Source organism: Ctenocephalides felis, unplaced genomic scaffold, assembly GCF_003426905.1.
Source record: "Ctenocephalides felis isolate EL2017-DRISC unplaced genomic scaffold, ASM342690v1 CF-g0.4_SCAFFOLD_01492, whole genome shotgun sequence".
NCBI lineage: Eukaryota > Metazoa > Arthropoda > Insecta > Siphonaptera > Pulicidae > Ctenocephalides > Ctenocephalides felis.
The window spans coordinates 2,139,714-2,161,908 of NW_020537646.1; the positions used below are offsets into that span (position 1 = coordinate 2,139,714).

General features: G+C 31.0%; 1 protein-coding gene across 1 annotated transcript in view; it reads right to left on the bottom strand.

Annotated features, from left to right (window-relative positions):
• LOC113370224 (maternal protein pumilio-like) overlaps nt 1-22,195 on the bottom strand; it is a 218,776-nt gene that overhangs the window by 148,389 nt on the left and 48,192 nt on the right. The window lies entirely within an intron of this gene.

The window sequence follows — 22,195 nt, forward strand, 5'->3', positions numbered from 1 at the left end:
GAGGAGGTCCTAAAATCCTTCAAAAATCGATCACGTGATTAATGAACGCCCCTTATTGTGATCAAACAGCTATATCTCCGAAAATAATTCAAATTTGAATAATACTCGTGTGCACATATTCTTGAAAAGTTAAGCTTTGCATATAAGTAAAAAAAAATTCATTTTTTAAATTCTAAATTCCAGAATACCTACTTAAGTTAACTGCTCTAAATAATTGGGTATTTTTAAACGATATAAAAACCTAGTAAAAACAATCTATTATAAAGTGCGTAGAGCGATAAAAGCTCAGTTACCCCGGTTGTGTGTTGCAGTCGTTGCAGTCTATCATATCATGTATGGATGCACCAATCAATGGTATCATGACAGTTTAATTGAATTTTTCGTGAAATCAAACAAAGTCCATCGTGTTATTCTCAGATCTATACACAACATGCAAGCGCTGTTCTGTTATTGGAGAATTAGTTCGTCCGACAACAGAATCGGATATAATAACAAACTCTGGTATACATTGTTGTTATACACAGTAGGTTTTCTAATTAAAAACGACCACGTCAGGGAATACAACGGGCCGTAAGAAATTTAATTAATCGCAACGCGGGGATAGATAATGCACAAAGTGCAAAACGCACACACAGCAAAATATTACTTATTTCTTCAAGATAATTAAAAGTAACAACCGACTCGGGTGGCAGTGTAATTTTAAATGTTGAAATCTGTGTTTTCGTTTTGAGGGAACTGTATAGTGGCACGACACTACATAGTTGTACAATATTGGAAATGATAATTGATAAATGCAATTTATTTCATTATGCAATTTCAGTAGAAAGACAGCATCAGCTTGGGTAAAGTAGTTAGTCAAAACCATATTAGTCATTTCGATTTTTTTCTGCAGTTTCAGCATCAGAGTAGCATGGGTTCCAAATGCTTTAGTATTCATGAAAAAGTGAGCTCGTAATTTTTTATTGTCTGAACCAAGTTAAATAAATATAATGTTTCCTTTCCTCTTCCAATAGCATTACCGACGTTAAAGCAGCAGGACCAATTAGCCGCCTAATGAAACAATAATTCACAGCGGCGAGTTCATAATTCTCACTAGACATTACGTTGCACTCGATAGAGAAAGATCGATATCTTAGAGCAGCCTGGAGAACTATAATTCTCAATTTATTAGAAAAACCTAAAGTCCTGGTAACATATTATGGTTAGAGATGGAGAAAGTACGGTTTTTGCTATGGCATTGCTATTCATTAGATATTGATAAATTTCTCAGAAAACAATTTTTTAACATAATATAAATTTAGGTCTTAATCATCTAGAAAAGTCATGAATTACATGCTTGTTGAATGTAGTTCTTGCTGAACTTGGTTAAGCATCCTTTTCTAATAGTAGCACATTTTGTTACTATTCTATCTAGTTATTTTCCGTTCGAATACATTATTCCCACTGATAATTTATTCAGAATGTCCTTCCCACATATTCGGAATACTTCAAATACATATTTCTTACAGAAAAAGGACTCGAAAAAACCCTCTTCGCACTTGTGCTGAATTCCCCTGGCGCTTCATTTAAGATATTCGAGTCGGTCGTCGTGGTCAGTACATAAAGTCATACGAATGAAAAACCGAGTCGCATATTACAAATATGTTTTCCTTGGACATTTCTCATAGCCGGGCGCGAAAAGCAACGATAGAGTCAAGACCGTTCTTTCTGCAGCAGTCGTCTATGAATTATTTACGAAAATGTCCTTTGATACGAATCTACGATATCCGCAAGCACAATTTCTGGGATATGAAGACGATATTATTCGCCTGATAAATCTTCACAAAAAACATTGCAGGATATTTTGTAACATTGCTTATGAGTAGAATTATCTTGTAATATACTTCTCGTCTTTCTGAAATGTTATATTTTTGTCATTAATATAATTTAGTTTCATTCATTGCAAGCTTATGACGCAAGTTCTCGACATAATGATCACGATCCATTTTCCTAAAAATCCATCACGTGAAAGTAAAACTTGATTTATTGAACAATAACAAAATCTAAAAATAATAATTATACACCTTTGAGCAATATGTTCATTATTATAAATATTACTGACTTCAGGTTTAATTAAAAACAAAAGCAAGTAAGATTTCTCAATTAAAATATAAATAAAGTCTCGAATGAAAATCTATTGTGCAATTGAGAATGGTGTGCAGGAAGCACTAAGAAATAGTAATTACATCTGCAATAAACAACCAACAAACTTTCTAGGAATGCGTGCAAATACATCAGAACGCAAAATTTAAAAATTAGTAGTAATGTCTTTTGATAATTAATATAAATTTTCACATGTCATCATAATCGTCAAGCCAATATATCATGGATTTATTCTCAATGTATTTGAAATTATTTTTCCATAGAACATCAGTGTTCAACAAACCTTTGCAGTTTATTTTTCATAATTGCATACAGAAAAGTTATAGTCTCTTATTATTCAATAAAAATAGTAGACATCTTTTGCTTGTTGTTATTTTCGTATCCTCTTTTATCTCCATTGAACTTTATTAATTAAATCCTTATGCTGTGAACAATTCACAAAATAGAAACAGATCAGTTTTCTTCTAAAAGTTTATCTGTTGTAAACATCACAAAGACGCTCATTTTGTTGATTCAAAGAGTTGCAAAATCTAAATTTAATTTATTAGGAATCACGTTGTTGGATGCTGAAAGTTTCAGGAGAGTTTTAATTCTCCATTATGGTAATTCATCGTTAAGGGACGGCCGATAGGATTTGATGGTCGTCGGGAAAATATTCTTAATTGCCGGTAATGGAAAATTCCACATGAGCTTAGAATTATAATATATTCTAGTTCAATGGACATCTTGAAACCAAATAAATATATTAATTTGATTTGAACAACCAATAAACATTAGTTTCTTCATATGGACTCATACATTATTATGGAAGTTTATATGAAATAAGTTAATACTCAATAGCAGAGCAACTCTTAAATCCCCGTATCTCGTAGTTAATTAAAATCGCTGTATTCAACCATTCAACATCATATTTCAAACGCATATAACTGAAAATTTATTATATATTGGAGTAATTATTTCTTGATATATCTGAAAACATTAAGTGCTTTCAATGCATAATAATAATCTCGGACTGTTTTATTTTATTTCTACTAATATTTTACTTATAGCGCCAGCGAATATAAGTTATGTTGCTCTCACATGCAGCAAGATGAATCATATTGGTTGCAATCTCTTTGCAAACACTTGATCTACAAGAACGCCTTTCAGTGTTTTATTGGCAAAATTGAAAGTCAACAGTATGATATATATGCATATGCATATATATATATATATATATATATATATATATATATACATATCATTTTTTCGAAGAAGAAATTTTCTCACAGGTCTGGAGCCGGGAGGCTGTAATTATAGACTTCCTAACTCGATGTATTGCGATGCACGTTGCACCGTCTCATTCCTTGTATGTAAAAAAGTGAATCATTTCACTTAAGACCTTTCTATAGTTACATAAAATGTTATCATTCTACGGAATTTAACTAGATCTACAGCTTATTTGTATCGCGATGAGCGATCTACTACGAGTTATTATGGTGAAAAACATTTACTTTCTAAGCAACACTTCAGACAAGTTACGTAACCTGTTTTAATAAATAAGCCTTCTAAATATTTTCTTGGCAAAATAATGAATCATAATCTCAGATCAATGAACTACAATAAATTTTCTTCATTTGTAGTTAATTTACAATTCAATTAGTGTGTTGACCAACAATTTTCCAAATATATAGAAAACGCAAGGGTAAGGTTTTACATACAAAAAATGTTTCTCAGATACATGAGACTAATTGACCAAGACACGTTCCAAATGAATGACGGTCTGCATTTATATAAATTGTAGCAATTCAATTTATTGTGGTACGAAGAATGTCGTGTAACTAATCTGTAGTTCTGTTCAACTTGATATTATATTTGTGCACTGGAGCACGCACTTCGTATACTGTAAGGAAATAACAATTACAATCGTAAGCCCTTGCAAAAGCTCTCATAGCTCTCGAAATGAGTAAGTAAATGCGGAAAATCACATTACGTGACCTTCGCCGCTCCTCTTAGGGAAAAGCACGTCTTCTTCGCGAGACCTATGCCAAGAATATTTATTACAAAGGTAAATTTGTACTATTTGTATTACTTTGTACTCACTGAGAATATTTATCGACAAGTCACAGTTGAAATATTGAAAAACAGTTCTGTTTATAATAGTAACATAAAAATCCATTAAAAAACATGCAGACCTCGTGATTTATCACAATACACAGCCTAGGTAGGAAGGGCAACTAAACCATAATCAACAAACTAACGTACTCTCGTTTAATTAAAATAATAAAACCGCCTGTTCGTTTAATGGCACCAATGTCATTTTCTCAATTATTAAGGTGATCTATAAAGTTAGGAACCTGATGAAATTGCTTTTTTATGAACATTGTAAATCGTCTCCATAACGTTCAAACGCGGCTGGGCATACGATGAACTAAAGAAACTAAAATGACCGTTTCCTCTTACTTGTTACATATAAAAATGTCGTAAAATATACGTGGGAGGCGTATTTCGGTGTGAAAAGCGGTAACAAACAACCATTTTTACGATATTTTGGCGAGTCGATTAAATAGAAAGCCATTGAAAGTACAGTGTTGTGATAAACGAATTTTTTTTAGTGATCACTAAAAATTCATAAACTTTATGCATTGAAATTTAAATGAAAATTGAGGATTAATTGGTCGTAGGGTAATAGATGCATGCATGTAATATATATGCAGTGTCATGGACATTCGTACTTGTTGGGAAAGAGAGTTTTTTGTTTAATATATTGAAGCATATCATATGTGAAGTACACACAGTAATATAATAATAATTCGATTTTGCATGCAAACAATATACGCATAAAATATTTGAGATTTTGTTTTTAGATCAGAAAATGTTATGGGATCATCGATAAAAAACTACAATCAAAAACGTATCGATAAACTGTTATTATTTACAACGCACAATGTTGCGCAATAAAAATCATCTATAAACGCTAAAACGATTAAAATGTGCACAAACGCCATGTGGGCATTCAATAATTATCACTTGTCGTATAAAGAAGGAAGAGAAAATAAAAGTTTATTGGCTATAAAATCGTTCGAGCGATGAGGTATAAATTTCGAACAAATTACTGTTGTGTATTTACACAGTGAATACATTGCAACTATAAAATATTTAACATTTTTTGAAATAGAAAATCATGTGAAATCGCTATGAAATATTTTCAGAGAAAATACATAAATTGTGATGGTTTGGAAATAAAAAAGTCAGAGGTATGTCAAACAAACTCGCAGCGAAACATTGAATAAATATGAAACTGAATTCGTCGAGTTAATTAAAACGTGAAACGGGTTTCCTAATAAAGCTTTCGGTAAGGATTGTTAAGGTCAGAGTAAATTAAAGGCGAGAGGAAAAATTAGAATGTTTTATTAACAGTCGCGCAAAAATTATGTCAAGATGAAATCGCCATTTAATCAACAACTTTTATGTTTCTTAATTATCTACGACGTTTCATAAATTATAATTATCTATTAAGGAAAGATTTCCAGAATTTACATCAGTTTAAAACTCTGATCAAATTATAATATTCCTGAATGTTGTGTGAAACATCTACTCTGGTTTTCTGATCCCTATCTCAGTTCCCAACCAATATATAGGGGTTATATTCTAAAAACGTTGTTTGACTTCATAAGTGGTATCAAAGTTTAAAGATAACTCAGGAGCTCTCATCCATCAGAAGACTTTCGCATGATGTAGAGAGTGAATGGATCGACACTAATGCAACGATGTAAAGAATATCAGTAATAAATTTAAAATCGATAATGTAGTTACAGCAAGGGAACATATTCATAACATTTTGCTGAAAAGGAACGACGTTTAATGCATACTTCCAACTTTGTTTAAGCCCATGAGTATATTTTATACAAAAGCATCAAATCTTCTAAGATTCGAGGAATACTTACATTTTACAAACTGCAATAAAGTTTTTAAACATGTAATTATATGCTGAGTACTACGCTCACAAACTTTAAATACTCCACATAGAAGGGATTATAACTTAAAAATATAGCAAATAAAGCTCATGTATATGCGGTATAAATTAAAATGACATATCGATATGGCGGTGTAATTTAATTAAATATTAATATCAAAACAATTATAAATTATGCAATATTTTAATTACATTTAACTTTAATAAAATAACAATCATATTGCATCACGCGGTAGTGAATTTTAAACATGTTAACGTGTATACCTTTGTAACATTGTAATATTAAATTAAACTCTGATGATAACATATAAATTGCTGGTACTCAAACTCATTCAGAAATACAATGATAAATGAAGTAGTAAAATATAAATCGAGATATTGTAAGAATCTACGTAATTATAATTACAGAATACTAAAAATTGTATGAAAAATAGTAAGGTCTCGGACGTAATTTCATATTATATTAGCCATGAAAGCTGCAATCTTCATGGCATTGAGCTTTTACACCAGAACGTTGCTAACCTGTAGAGGGGGTGACATGTATAATAAATATGTAAAATCTTCAGTCAAGTAATACGTAGTGACAAATCATTTATTGTAATAAGAACTAGCAATAATACAAAAACTGTTTTATACAGTTCACAGTTACAAAGGATAAAATATAACCTAACAATTTGAGCAATCGAAGTGATTATTACAATCGAATCGAAGTATCATAGTGATTAGTGTGACAAGACTAAGTTATGGGTAATAAATTAACTCATTTCTCATACGATCGTTGTGAGAAAAAGTAATAAATGTTACAATATAAAGAAATTGTAAAATTCAAATCGTCGTAGAGTAATAAACGCGCTGAAGAACAAAAATGTTTAGAAATAATGAGTTCGTTTTATATTTTCCAATTTCATCAGAAATAGCTACAACATTATTAAAAATAAGTTTTTTTTTACAAAATAACTTTATTTTTACCTAAGAACACTAATCCCAGAAAGTACATTCGGATCACGCAAAAAATGTCGAGAACAATCGCGCGGACACAGCAATAACGCTAAAGGATTATAATGTAATGAGCTCTCGTTCGAACAAAATTGTGCGATTTGCAAAACACGACGAACAAGTCCACTGTAGGGCAAAAGGGCAGACACCTATAGCTCGGCCCCGACGCGGGTTGTACATAAATCAATAACGATACATACCATCGCGTCATTGACCGTTAGTAATAATAATACAAGGGAGGATGACAGTTATAACGCATAACATGTTATATCTGATGTGGCGGCGAGTGATCGGACGCAGAATGCAAACATCAAACCCGCTGATCAATGTTAAATATGTGCTAATACGAATTAAATTATGTATGAGGTATTTTGGTACAGATATAGGCCGAAACACAAACGCTTTAGATTACTCTGCAGAGATTACAGATAAAATACAAACCTGGTACAATTTCACATGAACACTGTACTTCTTGAAGCCCTCTCATTACAAAGACTGCTACAATTCGTACTTTAATAAAAAGCAATTTTGTCTGTCTGTTTACAATCTGTTTGATTATTCTCAACCTTCGGGCAAAATACATGAATTTTATGTTGATTTATAAATTTCATTATTTATTATTCATAATCAAAAAAGCAATTTCTCCCACGTGTTTGTACATTATTGCACAAAGACGTACAAATTACACTAAGGCGCTTCCTTTTGTCTATAATGAAACCTGACGGCTCAATAAAAATTGGAGCACAATTGTGTTAAACCAAAGTGTCAGATTTATGGTCTATAAATCATCACCTACTTGAACAGAACATGGGATTGCTCTTACATAGTTGAATAAAATATGTAAGTAAATTCAATACAATATCATTGTTTTATACAGTACTACTTCATCGATTTAAAAACAAAACTGGATTTTTTAAAACTTTTAATCCCTTTTCTTCCAATTGGTTGGCCCTAAATTGAAGCATTTTTAAAATACTGATGCTTCATATTGACAAGTTTCCTTTCTATGATGTATAGAACAATACAATATCATTGTTTTATACAGTACTACTTCATTGATTTAAAAACAAAACTGGATTTTTTAACACTTTCGGGACGGCACCGATTTCAAAACAATCTATTTATTTTTGATCATTTGATCATCATAAAGAATGATGACGTTCAAAACAATTTCCAAAATGCATAATTGGTTGATTTTGACATGTTTTACAATAAAATGTTGTTCGCCGCCTTCCTCCTAGTGCTTTTCTGTCAGAGCAGACAATACAATCGCTTTTTCTTTCACTCGCATTTAGAATATGCCACTGATTAGTCAGTATATTTGGTCATTTTTTTGCTGCCATAATGGTTTATTTTTCTTTCATATTGGCCCTAAATTGAAGCATTTTCAAAATACTGATGCTCCATATTGACAAGTTTCCTTTCTATGATGTATAGAACATGTTCAAGTAACATCAGTATGACAAGCAATCAAATGCAAAATCAAATTGGATTTCCGCGTTTGTATGCAAAGCCTCTACCAACCAATATATGATACGAGTTATAGGCTGGCTAGAAAACGAAATTACTAGTTAATAGATGTAATTTATAGACAAACGTATATAAATTTTTGTAAAATACCAATCAAGTAAAACAGAGTTTCTCTTATATTTTGACAGGGATTAAATTAAAAGCAATATATATGTAATAAACTGCATATAAAAGTTTGCAAAGCAGCTCAATTATAAGATGTTGAATATTACCAGTTGCGCTTCCTTTATGGAACAAATTATTACTTCCGAATATGGTAAATTATATATTCTTAATGGGTGGAAAGTGAAAATATCCTAAGCATAAATAGCGTTTATGTTTGTTGAATGATATAAAATAAATGTAATACGCCACTTACACCATAAATAAGCGATGAAATTAATTTGAACTGCAAAATTGTTGAATAAGAGGAAATAGAAAAACAAAGTGATCATTTCTTGTATAATATACTACCTATCAATAATTAAATTTCACAGGATAAATATATAGCAAACAAACAGGTAAAACAATTTCTTTCTTTGAAAAATGTTCTCTATATTTAAACAGTGAAATTTATCGCTTATTTTGTTTTAGAAATGCGGTTATCATTTCCAGAGACACAGTGCAGCAAAGAATGGATCGCTTTCAAGCAAAGAATAACGGAAATAATGGAAAATGTATGTTTGCAGACATCAATACATGAACGCCTGCAAAGCCGAAGTAGTTGGTTTCGCTTGCGAGAATTTATGACGGATTCGCGTGTCATTCCTCATCGTTGTAGATGCAATCCAAATAAACGTCTAGAAGAAAATTACTATACAGGATCAGCAAAATATCATACCCACATATATTTACGATACATAATTCGTGATGCACATACAAAAGTAATCGCAATACCGTAGTGTATGATTTCAAAGTTATATTTAGCGTTATTTCCTAAAAGAAAATATTTTGGCTCATCGAGGTCACATACCAAATAGTCCAGTCATTTGGTCGTTTTGCCGGTACAGTACTCCGAGAATTCTGAAAATTGGTAATCTTATAGATTTCGAGGCGCTCTTCGCGAAAATCAACTTTGCCCCTCAAACTTGAACGGCAAGTAGCCTCCATATTGAAAAAATGGCGTCAAAAAAACAGTTTTTTAAAATATTCCTTTCTGGTCATTCTACGATAAAAGTATTATGTTAGAATTAAACTAGATAAAATTCTCTACAATTCTTAGAAAACCGTTTTTGAAAATTGATAGTTTGATGTACGGCCGCCTCAAAGCTTTGTGCTCTCGCCGGAGTATCAAATCTCTCCATATATGACAGCACTTTGAACTTGACATATTATTTCTAATAAATAAATATTTCAATGTTAAATTAAGCGAATAAGATCTGAAATAAAATAATTCAAATATTTTTCTGTTTCTTTGCTGATTTTTAACACTTCATAGAATATAACTTAAAAAAAATAAACAAATTTAAATAGAGAAAAATGAAACTAGAGAAAACTTTCTATAATTTATTCAAATTCTTTATTTTGTTAAACCAATTATTTTATTTTTAGATATTATTCGCTTAATTTAACATTGAAAAATATTTATTTATTAGAGAGAATGTGGTCAAGTTCAAAGTGCTGTCATATATGGAGAGATTTGATACTGAGGCGAGAGCAGCAAAGACTTTGAGGCGGCCGTACTCTCAAACTATCAATTTTACAAAAAACCGGTTTTTTAAGGAATTGTGGGAAATTTTAATTAGTTTAATTCGTACATATATACTTTTATCGTAGAATCAGCCAGAAAGGAGATATTTTAAAAAAGCTGTTTTTTGACGCCATTTTTCCAATATCTCGAAATCTATATGATTACCAATTTTCAGAATTCCCGGAGTACTATACCGGCAACAGCCTTTTTTTGCACCAAATGACTTGACTAAAAAGCATATAATGAAATTTAGTGAATATTTCATAATTAGATTTGACAAAAGACGGCAATTAAGATGAGGATAATTGGCAGAAATCTCGACATAGTTAGATCGCATATATGATTTAATCATACATGATATTAAATCAAGAACTGAGATGCAACCCCGTTGAGAGGATTTCAAATATTCCTTTGTCGAACATGAAAACACACAAACTATTAAGAGGTAAGCCGCTTCTAAACTGTTGAATGAATACATAGAGCGATGCTATAATTGTCGCTCCAGAATGCAGTTCCTAGAGACATTTTAGAATTACACAACTTTAGATTTCACATTGTTCGAAAATCACTCATTAGTATGCTAACACGCACTCCAGGATCGTACAAACAGAAGTAGACGGTAGGTAGGTATCTTGATCTAAAGACAAGTCGACATGTATGTCGCGCGTCTGCACGAAGCGTAATTTGGTAAGATATGCGCCTCCTCCTGCACAGACTGACTGATATCGCCTGGTTGTACTGTAACGCGAGCAAAATAATGCAGAAGGCGTCGACCGATAGGCGATACGTCGTGCGCGCTAACTACACACACCTCGTTTATTCTATTACATACTGAATGCGGATTCTTCGATGCGATCGATATACAGGAAATGCGGAGATTGTTTTCTTGTTTAAAAGATACGCTGGAACGGACCGATATGTTTATTGCATGAACATTTCAAGAGAATGGAAGATTTCAGAACATCGATAGAGGAAATTGATCGCCATATAAACTTACTGTTTCATGATTAAAAAAATAAAATAGTTATGTAGTACAATCGATAGACAATCTAGGTCCAAAAGTGAACTTTGAAGAGTCTAACTAAAAATTCACTTTAAGGGTTTACGTTTATCAGAAATGAATATTTTTTAATTATGTGAATTTTAAATTTTTATTAGATAGTGACTAAACTTTGAAGTCCTGAGCTTGTACAAACATACATATGATCGTACAAACAGTCCAATATTACAAAATCGTAGAATTCTCCTAATTTTTGCTCAAAATAATCAATTGTTGAGATTCATACTATAACAGTAAATGTTAAATGTGTTAAAAGACAAATTGCAAAAATGTATAAGAAGTCCGTGATCCACCAAGATGCGGCTGAACTCTGTTAAAACACTTGCACTTTGTTTATATTGTCGAAGGACCAGATATTTAGCTAGTGGCTATATCAAACCGATCGAAAATAATAAAAAATAAAAGATGATTAACAAATGTTTAATTGTTGTATATTTAAATGTAACGATTTATAGACTTATAGATGATATGTTTATTAGATGAGATTTAGATATTACTCCTTTGAGTCTTGATTTAAGACTGATGATAGCTATATGAAATTTTAGTTAATACTAAATTATAAAGATTTTACAATTTTATATGATTTTTCTGATTGGTTCGTTTTTGTGGGTTCAAGCACATCCCATTACATTTTTGACCAATCAGGTATTAACCGGTGATTCCTTGATACGTGGAAATCAATCGGGGACAGGTGATTAAATTCTTAGAAAAATGAATTAATGCAATGGTGATAGATTCAGGGACAGGATGCAACACAATGAAAGAGATTATTTAATAGTTCTAAATTATATAATAAGGGATGAGGGTTTATTATTGCTATCCTGCCTGAAGGTAATAAAATATATAATTAGACTAGGGTTGAGTAAGGCGTTAACAATATATATATATATATATATATATATATATATATATATATATATATTGAAATTCATGAAAAAGAAATTAAAATGTTTATGTTTACACTTGAAAATCCGAATTGCTGAATCAATCACTGAATCAATTCTTATCGTTTCACCCTATCCACCTCTTATGCCGCCGAGTGGAAAGTGTTAACTTGATTTTGTATACTTATCAAAAAGTAAATGTAACTTGTCTTAAGGTAAAATGCCACTTAAAACTAGTGATTTATCCTTTACCACTAACAAGGAACTTATAAGCCCTACCATTTAAATCTATCAGCCAGATTACATTTTTCCAAAATCCTCGTTAGTTTGCCTAGAAGTCCTTATCTTTGAAATTAAGTTGTATGCAGAACAAGTAGTCCCGTGTGCTCCGGGTATACATTTGCTATAATCTGATAAGCCGTTGCACAACAGAATTGCTTCAACAAGCTCGCTCCGTCACTCCGAGGTGATCAATCCGCATTAGCGATGGACAAGACACAACTCTAACAATGTGCCATTCAATTTGAAAGAAAAGGCAGAAAAGTATTTTTATATTTAGAAGCACGTCTCGTCAAGCAAATTCAGGCGCAAAGTTTGTCGTAAACTTTCCAAAAAATAAGTATAAAAAGAAATTTGATACCATGCTTATCATAGATAATTTTCGTTGATGTTCAATCAAGTTGACTGTATTTCATTTGAAGCCTAATGCCATAAATCTATCAAAGTGCTTTTCCAGAAACAATCATTCAAAACGTATTTTTATGATAAAGAGGAAGAATAAAATTAGTAACGGAATGTACTAAAATTATTAAATGTAGCTTTTAATTTAATCTTTAAACGTTTCAGATGCAAGAATAATCTAATTTTTTACGTTTTTATATTTCCTGTGCAAATATTCTTCAAGAGCATAAGTATAAAATGCTATATTGCTTCAGTTAAATTTAATTATATTTAGCACTCTTAATAACGAAATGAATTATTACAAAGCTGGAATTTCATTAAAAATTCTTTAGTTCGCGTTTTTTACAAGATAGCATGAAGCGTAGTTTTATTTTTAATACAAACGCTAAGAAAGTTCACTTGGAATGAATACATTTCTTTTGTTCTAAAAATTGTAAATGCAAACAATTGATTTAATTAAGGAGTTATTAAATTACTTTTTCGTATTTTAATGTAATGCATCTATTCATATAGCCCCATTTTTAGATCGTTGTTTAAACATCTACCATATATGGTAATCAACCCTCTAGCAAAATTATATATTAATTAGGAGAATGCATAATACACGTTGTGTTCTCGGAGGTGCAAATGAGCCAGTTTATATGCAAGTCAATACTTACATGCAATGTTGTCGCATATCGGAGCATCGGTAACGCATACTACCCATTGGCACAGCTCATTGAATGTTTGATGGAGGAAATCCCGCTTCCATCGTATAAGGAACATTAATTACCCTCATTGTGGTCCTGGTGAACCAAGAGGCGAAGGTACGAGACAAGCCACATGTTCCACATCGTGAATACCAGTTAAGATTTTAACAGCTCACGTCCGGAGAAGAATTTATGCAATAGGCTAATGAATACACATAACGTTGTAACGCTTGTTCTATAAACATACATAAAAAACTATAATGCACTAACTTTATTTTGCAATAAAACTAATCGTAATCAACACGTTAAAGACAGTAATTGTGCGCAACTAAATCAAATACTAACAAAGTAATTTAGATAATCGAGAATAATTGCATATGACTTATATACGAATATATAATCACAAGTGTACCAAATTATAGAGCCAAATATGATACAAAAACCTTCCTCAATTTTACACTATGTGCTTTCACTGACAAAGATGTAAGTCTGTCATTATATTCATGATAGAAATTTATTGAAACAATTAGGTTACTGCAGATAAAAAATTTAATTTTCTTAGTTTTTATTTTGAAGTTCAAATAGTTAGCTTTCACGACGACCAATTATTTTTTAACAAAAATATAAATAATCTAAACGCAAAGACACATGTAATTGGATCTAAATATATTTATTTTAGTGTTGAAAGTCCTATTTTTTAAAAAAAAATTTAGCAATCAGAATACAGTACAATTGTATGAGCTATTTGGTTTATATAATTTAAAGTTTTGAAATCAACACTATTTTCAAAATTGATATTAAAAAAAACGATCAATTTGGAGTAAATGGTGTTTGAACCTATTAAAACAGTTATATCTAAAAGCGTTTGGCCTAATAATAATAAAAATGTTAAATCTATTTATTTTACTTGTATTAAATGTATTAAATTATTAAAAAACATGAAGTTAATCAACAGAATCCATTCAAAATTGAAAAATTAAACAACTTTTTAAATGCATTACAAAAAACCTATTTTGAACACTTTAATTATCAATTTTGAGTATAATGGTATTTAAATCTAATGAGAAAGTTATGTAAAATGATATTTGGACAACTAATGATAAAAATATGTAAAATCTTTTTATTTTACTCTATTTCGGTCAGACTGCTTATATTGTAATATACGCATATGTATTAAATTATCAAAAGGCATAATTATCAAAAGACATAGTTGATCATAAAGTTGAATAGAATCGATTAAAAATTGGAAAATTAGGCAGGTTTATTTTCATAATTCATAACAACAAAACGTATTTTTAAATCAATCAATTTTGAGTAAATGGTGTTTGCACCTATTGAAGCAGTTATAGAAAGATGTGATAATGATAAAAATGTAAAATGAGTTTATTTTATTAGACTTCGGACAAACCACTTATTATCCATGTTGATTAACAGAATCGACTGAAAATTGAAAATTTAGATAAGACAAACAGAAAATTATTCCTTACTAGTACCACCATATTTCTAAATAAATTTAATCGGTCTATTACTATGTCAGTGTATCATGGTACTACCAGATCGTAAGGCACCAACCCCGTCCGAAATAAACGTTTAATTAATCATGTTGGTCAAATTGTAACATGATAGTTGGGGCAACCCGTAGCATGTATATATGTTATCATGAAGGGCCTCTCTACTATGCGCCAGTTTCAAATGTTTGAGTCACGCCCTTTGACACGAGCCTTCTAATAATGATGGCTCGCGGTATAGCATGCATAATACAATGTCTGTTCAACAAACGAGAACATGTCATAATTCAAATAACATCTATTATCGAGTTTAATGAGTTGACTTCATCGTAAATTTTATATGTAATCTTCGCGAGGGGGTAACTTTATCGTGCTACCGTTATCTGACAATGAGTACTTCAACTCGTGCACAAGACATATCAAAATAATAATTGTTTCGGGAGATATTGTAGTTTGACAGTCCGAAACTGATTTAATATTCCATCGTATCCATAACGCTATAAATTAAGGAGAAGGAGAAGGATTTCATGGTTCAGAGGGTATGGATATTACGATCATATAAACTACATACAGCGCACCATAAATACATTGCAAGAGTCAATATTGTAATCGTCCAAAAATCGAAATTAAAATTTTTTGCATATTTTCACGTTTTAAAGGTTGCAGATGTGCTGATTAGTTTTTGGCAAAAGTCGATCCAGCCGATTTGGAGTTACGGAGCAAAGAATGCAGAAAATAGAAATCCAGTTTTTGAAATAAAAAATCATTCGGATTTTCAAAATTTTTAATCGGTACGAAAAGTTCAAGCAATTTGCCTCAAGGCATGATGCCATACACCACTAGTCTGGAATTTATAATACTACTACTTTATTTTATTTATTACTATTCGAACATCGATCAGAACTTAAGAATCCTATGCCTTTTATGATGATTTACTACAGGCAACTATCAACGACGGTTTTGTAGATGGCAACCCAAATAGTTGTCCAAAATCCAAAATTTTATTATTGCAATTTCTGTAATGGCGATGAATGTTATTAATGCAGCAATGTTGGGTAAGGCCTATTGTCAATTGGAAATGTATTTCTATCTATATTTCCAAATTATGAAAATACCGACGTGACTATTGGTTGGCATCAGCCTGCTTTAAGCTGGTATCCAACACTGGACAAAATTTGAAATGTTATAACTCTAACCACTTATCCACGAGGAAGCATAATACGATCACTCAAAAATAAAATAAAGAGTAAAAAAAAACATGAACCAAAAATTCCGTGTATTAAGAACCAGAAATAAAACTCAATACAGAAGTGCAAGCTTGTCGTTTTAGAATAATAAAGTTATTATATTTGATTATTATATAATTATTATAATCAACGCTCACATGCAAGCTTGTAGATAATAATAATGAACCTTTAAGGTGCAATAAAACATAAGAAAAAGTAAGAGGAAAATCTGATGTAATTGATAACAATAACTGTACAAACTAATGAGCATATAACGGTATTACTACTGGACAGAAGATCATTGACTCACGCCAGCGTTTCATATCCGTCACGACTTGACACTGTCTGTATAATGTTCTGAAAATGTCATCAATTACATAAATTGAGCTGCCAAATAAACCAGCTCAGACGTTGACTAAATCAGGTTACGATAACGGTTATAGAAATAATTAGTTATGACGCTTATTGGTTATAGATGGTTACTCTTTAGTAATTCATTTAAGATGATCAATATTAGGGTGGGAAGAAGATAGGGAAAGACAATTACCAAACCGTTGCCAACTACAAGTTATAAAAAATTTTCGAACCTGCATAATCATTTATAATAATTCATTTCCACTTCATTTGCTGTGTAAATATTTCATCCTTCAGAATATTACTCGAGTTTATTTATAACCATGAAATATCAGAAATATTACATACAATAGCAAAATTGAAACAAAACACTTCAGGTGCGATGTGGATGAAGCATACATAATTGAACAAGAGGCATTACCGAGTTTCAAAACGTCTGCGTATGTCCAAAATAAACAGTATGATAAAGGTTAAACCACTTTCATAAAAAATACATACTTTGTGAGAACCGAGGATTTATGATGACTTCAATAGGAATATGGTTTTTTATGCGTATATAAATAAAATATGTAAATGTAGCCTTAAGCTATGAGTACCAAAAGCAAAAGCAGCGATACATTAATGCTTTTGAAAAAAAAATGGAATACTTGAATCTCGAAAATAGATACTGCGCACATATCCCTTGTACAATATAATATCATTTTTGTTAATTATCATTATTATCACAAATATAATAATCCTAAAGCACATAATAGGGAAAATCGTATTTCATAAAACAGTGGTTGAGTCCGTTATTGCAATGGTAATGAGAATAAAAGCTTACATACATTATCATATTGGACACGAGCCAATTGCATTAAGCGTACTGAAATAGAGCTGATAATACTACAAGAGGGAATACAAACTATTATCTAGCATTACTTGAATCTGACGTGGGTTTCACACTTTCATTCGTATAATATACCTAAATCAGGAATTAGAAAATCCTCCAAATGAAGTAGAACAAATCGATTGCATGAACAGTTAAATTCCTGCAAACTCTATATCCCGGATGAAAAATAACCTATTAGTTACACAAACCGAATTTATAAAAGCACTGAAAATCTTTATGAGCTTTCTAGATGTAAAGTTCAGATATATTACACACTATGCAAAATATGTTACTTTAAAAAGTGCTCGCAAAACGTTAACCACCATATTTCGCTGAGTCGCGCTTATTCTATATCTGTGCAAAAATGTACGGGCTTGATACATTTTCCCACAACTTTTTTGCTCTTATCATAAATACCAGCAGATGTTCAGTTTTGTATAGTGAATAACATACGGAGATATAAATATTTGTTTGCAGAAGTAAAATGCAGTTATTTTGTAATATTTTTGTGTGACTGTCTGGGATAGATGATAAAAATAGATCGATTTATGGGATTTAAAATGGTCAAAAAATAAAGAACTTCACATAAAATAATACTATTGCTATTAAACAAACTTGGGATTGATTATTTAGTAACATGATTAATGCAGAAATCATATAGTAATGAGGTAGTCAAATACCTATACCGGAAAGATTATTAAAATTTATATCGCGATAGTTTTGAATTTAACCGTTTATTTTTATAAATGAACCAAATTGATTTAGATAATAAGTATATAAATAGTGTGAATCTAGACTAACCTACTTAAAAAACTTTGATTCAATATGAAATGAATTATAATCAATATAAGAGGCGTCCATTAATCACGTGAGGTTTTTTTCGAGGAGGGGGGGGGTTTGACAAAAAATCACGGAATATCACTTGGGGAAGGGGGGGAATAGTAAGATATCACGTGTATTTATTATTTACCTGTTTTTTCTAATTTCAAACATTTTCAGAAGAAAAAAACAAAAAATGTATAATTTTTTCTCGTAACTAAAATTACACGTGCTGTTTGTTGGGGGAGTAGAGGTAATTTTGAATATCACCACGTATCACCAAGAGGAAGAGAGGTCCAAAAATAACCCCTAAACTCCCTAAACTTGTTCCTGATCATATTATATATAGAAAAAACTAAAAGTTTTTCTATTTCGTATATTACCGGTTCCGCCGAAAATAAGAGATCAAACTCTCTAGTACTAATACATTGGAATTCATTCATTGGAATAACCCTGGACCGTTAAAAACTACATTCCCGCAAATTAAGGTTAAATACATAACCAGAAGCATTCATTCTTATTATAATTATCCCAAGCAAGTATGTATGTATATGTATACGGATATTCCACAAAACAAGGAATGAGTTCTGATGAGAACATAAAAACAAACTCGTCGAGTGATTATCAGCATACAGTCTGCGGCTGAATCACACACCGAGAGCCAACAAAAAGATATCAGAGATAATACAGTGTTTATCCGTTGCCGCAATCAGTTCAGGCTCACGACGATCTCTCTGCTCGCAATCTTATAGAGAGGCGGCTAGTATTAATTCAATTCAAGGATTCTCGATAAAAAAATGAAAACGAATCATATCTAGAGTTAGATTATCAGAAGACACACTTTTCAATGCATCTATTTGCATATTTTGCTAATTAACTGCCTACAAATAATATTGGATATTACTTGTCTCATGTTCCAATTTAATCCTAATTCTCCTTTTTTGCTTTTTCAAAATTATTTTAATATTTTCTTTTTTCAAGTTTTCATCAGCACAATTATTTTCAAACCTTATTTTTTTCATACTATCTTTATTTGAGATTTGAGATTTAGGGATTTAAGGATTTTCCTAACGTCAGAAGAATCCCATTGATCTATTTTGAATACTGAACCTATTCTTCCAACATCCTGTCACATTATTACAAGTGTTTTTTTTTCTTTCAATTGCATTGAACAATTTTAGTGATTAGACTTGATATCGCTTTTGCGTTGTATTTTACTGTAATTATTTTAATTCAGAGGATTTGTTTACTCTAATCAGTCTTTTAATCGTGTATCCGAAATATAATCCTAGCAATATGATGTTTGATTGAATTTATATAGGCTCGTTTTCATATAGACAGTTTAACAAGTAAGGTGTTAGTAGTAACACGTTGTTTAAAATTAAAATAATAATTACCAACTTTCCCAAATTCTATTAGTAACTTACTGCTTAAGATTTCACATCAGGTCATCTGGATGATGACAGGAAAAAATCGTGACCAAATGTATGAAATGTACTTTCCTCTTGGAAAACCATAATTACTAATTAAACAGATATTTATATTAACTATCACCAAAACTGTAACTATTTTATTACAAGAATTCAGTAGTTGTAATTGTAAAAAAGTGTTAAAGTTTTCAACATATAACTCAATTAACCTCTATGTCCTAATTCGTGCCAAATAAAGTGCAGTACACAACAATGCTTGATTACAATACAAACTAAACAGACATTAATTTATATTAACTTTCTCTAAAATGGTAATTATATTATTACCAAGAATTTACTTAATTACGTAATTATGAAATTTATATCTAGGACGTAATTAAAAAATAAATTTTAACCCGCAAACATTAAAATTATTAAAATATTTTCTATGACCTAATATTATAAATATTGCAAGATTCTTGATATTATGCAATTGCAGATGTATAAATAACAATATATTGAATTTAACAAGATCATAAATCTCAAGTGAAAATAGCCTTTCGGGGGCATTGCTGCAACTGTTAGATGAAAATAGTTAACACCTAGATTGCTCTCGTGAAATAGAAGGTTAAGTCCTCAAACAGGTGAGAACAAGTAATCCTTACTGTTGAAACAATGTGGAAAATGCTATCTAAAAAAATTATACTAGTCCAGATTTCTCTATAAAATATTATTATTTTAAATATAAATGTATAAATTTTAAACCCAGCCTTGAGTTCTATTATATACTTTCGGTGGTCCTTAGAATCTTGGTTTGTTAGGAATGAAGCAAAACTAATACGAGGGAAAACCCCTTATTGTGTTCAAGTGCCGTCGAAACAGATTCGCCCCAAGGGTTCATTACGAAACAAGGGAGATGGTCTTAATGAAGTTATCACATGAAATGCGAAACACTCAGCCATACGAGTATACTAATACATTTACGATAGACAAAGCTAATTATTCGTTCGGGTACAAATCAATGCAAAATACCATTTGAATAGACACAATGAAATACTTGAAATAAATCTAGCAGAGACCTGAAGTTTATAACATTTATATAACACTGCGATATTTATAAAATTCTTCAACAAAGCGTTATAAGATACTAAAGAGAAAATAAAAGAATATTTTCTATGTTGACTTCATTTTACAGCCGCAGGCATGATACATCAATCCTTTTTGTATTCTACTTGAGTAAACAAAACAAGTAGATATGTAACGAAAGGAGAAAAAGGCGATATAAACACTCAGAAACTAAAACAATGTTCTACGTCTCATGTAGAAGTTTGATATAAACTGATATAGATAAAACTATAAAGACGCAAACAACGTGATATAGAGTCAGATATATGAGGGACTTGTTTTCCAACGAACCAAAAAAAAACTAATATGTGAAACATATGCAAAATTTTTATTAAATCGAGATATCCATCAAATATGAAATCATTTACATTAATTGAGAATTTTCATCTCATCAATCCTTTAAATCTCTGGTTAACGACGAAATAATTAAAGAAATCCCGTACGGCCCAGATTCAATTATCCCATCTAATAATCTAAAGAAAAACAATTTTCCCTGGAAAATTCCTTAAGCGTTTCAGCAATACGGAGAGAGCGCAGAGTTGTCGTTGAGGAAAATTAGCTTAAAAGAGTATGAAATTTAATATATATGTCGGGCACGTCCCATCTTCAAACGCAAAACCGTCGCCTTCCACGAGTTTCTTAAGGAGCGTATTGATACAGACTCTGACTACTTGATCACTAATTTATAATGTCTACTAGAAAGGATAATAACACGGAACATAATTAATTTACCTAAAGGCACATGGCTTAGAACGATCGGATATAAAAACGGCTATAAATTTAATAGGAATGATAGCGCAGTATAGAAAGTTAGCGTTACAAATTATGCAGACATCCATATGCCATTTGCCTCAAAATGTGTGAAATATGTGATACAGTCGCTCTAGGCAAATTTTCTACTTAGAACTGCTACTTATCAATTTAACGGGTAATTAGCAATTATTGTCCAATGATGTAATAATAATAGATTATCTTTAAAACCTTAACCTTTTGACATAAGAACATGTTTAATAAATTCAAGAGTGCATAAGGCAACTATTATTCGAAAACAAACAGGTTTCGAAAATGAATCATCTGTGTGATAGTTTAGTTTTTAACGTCATGAAATTATGCATACTAACAAAAATTGTTTCAGAGATAGAACCTTTGTCTAGTATAGTTAGCAGTAAGAGCACGTTCATCTCATAAAAAACGTTAGTTCCATTCCGTTTAACGTTTGTAGTTACTTTTTAAAATATTTACATAAATCATATTTTGAAAAAGAAAATCATTTAGAG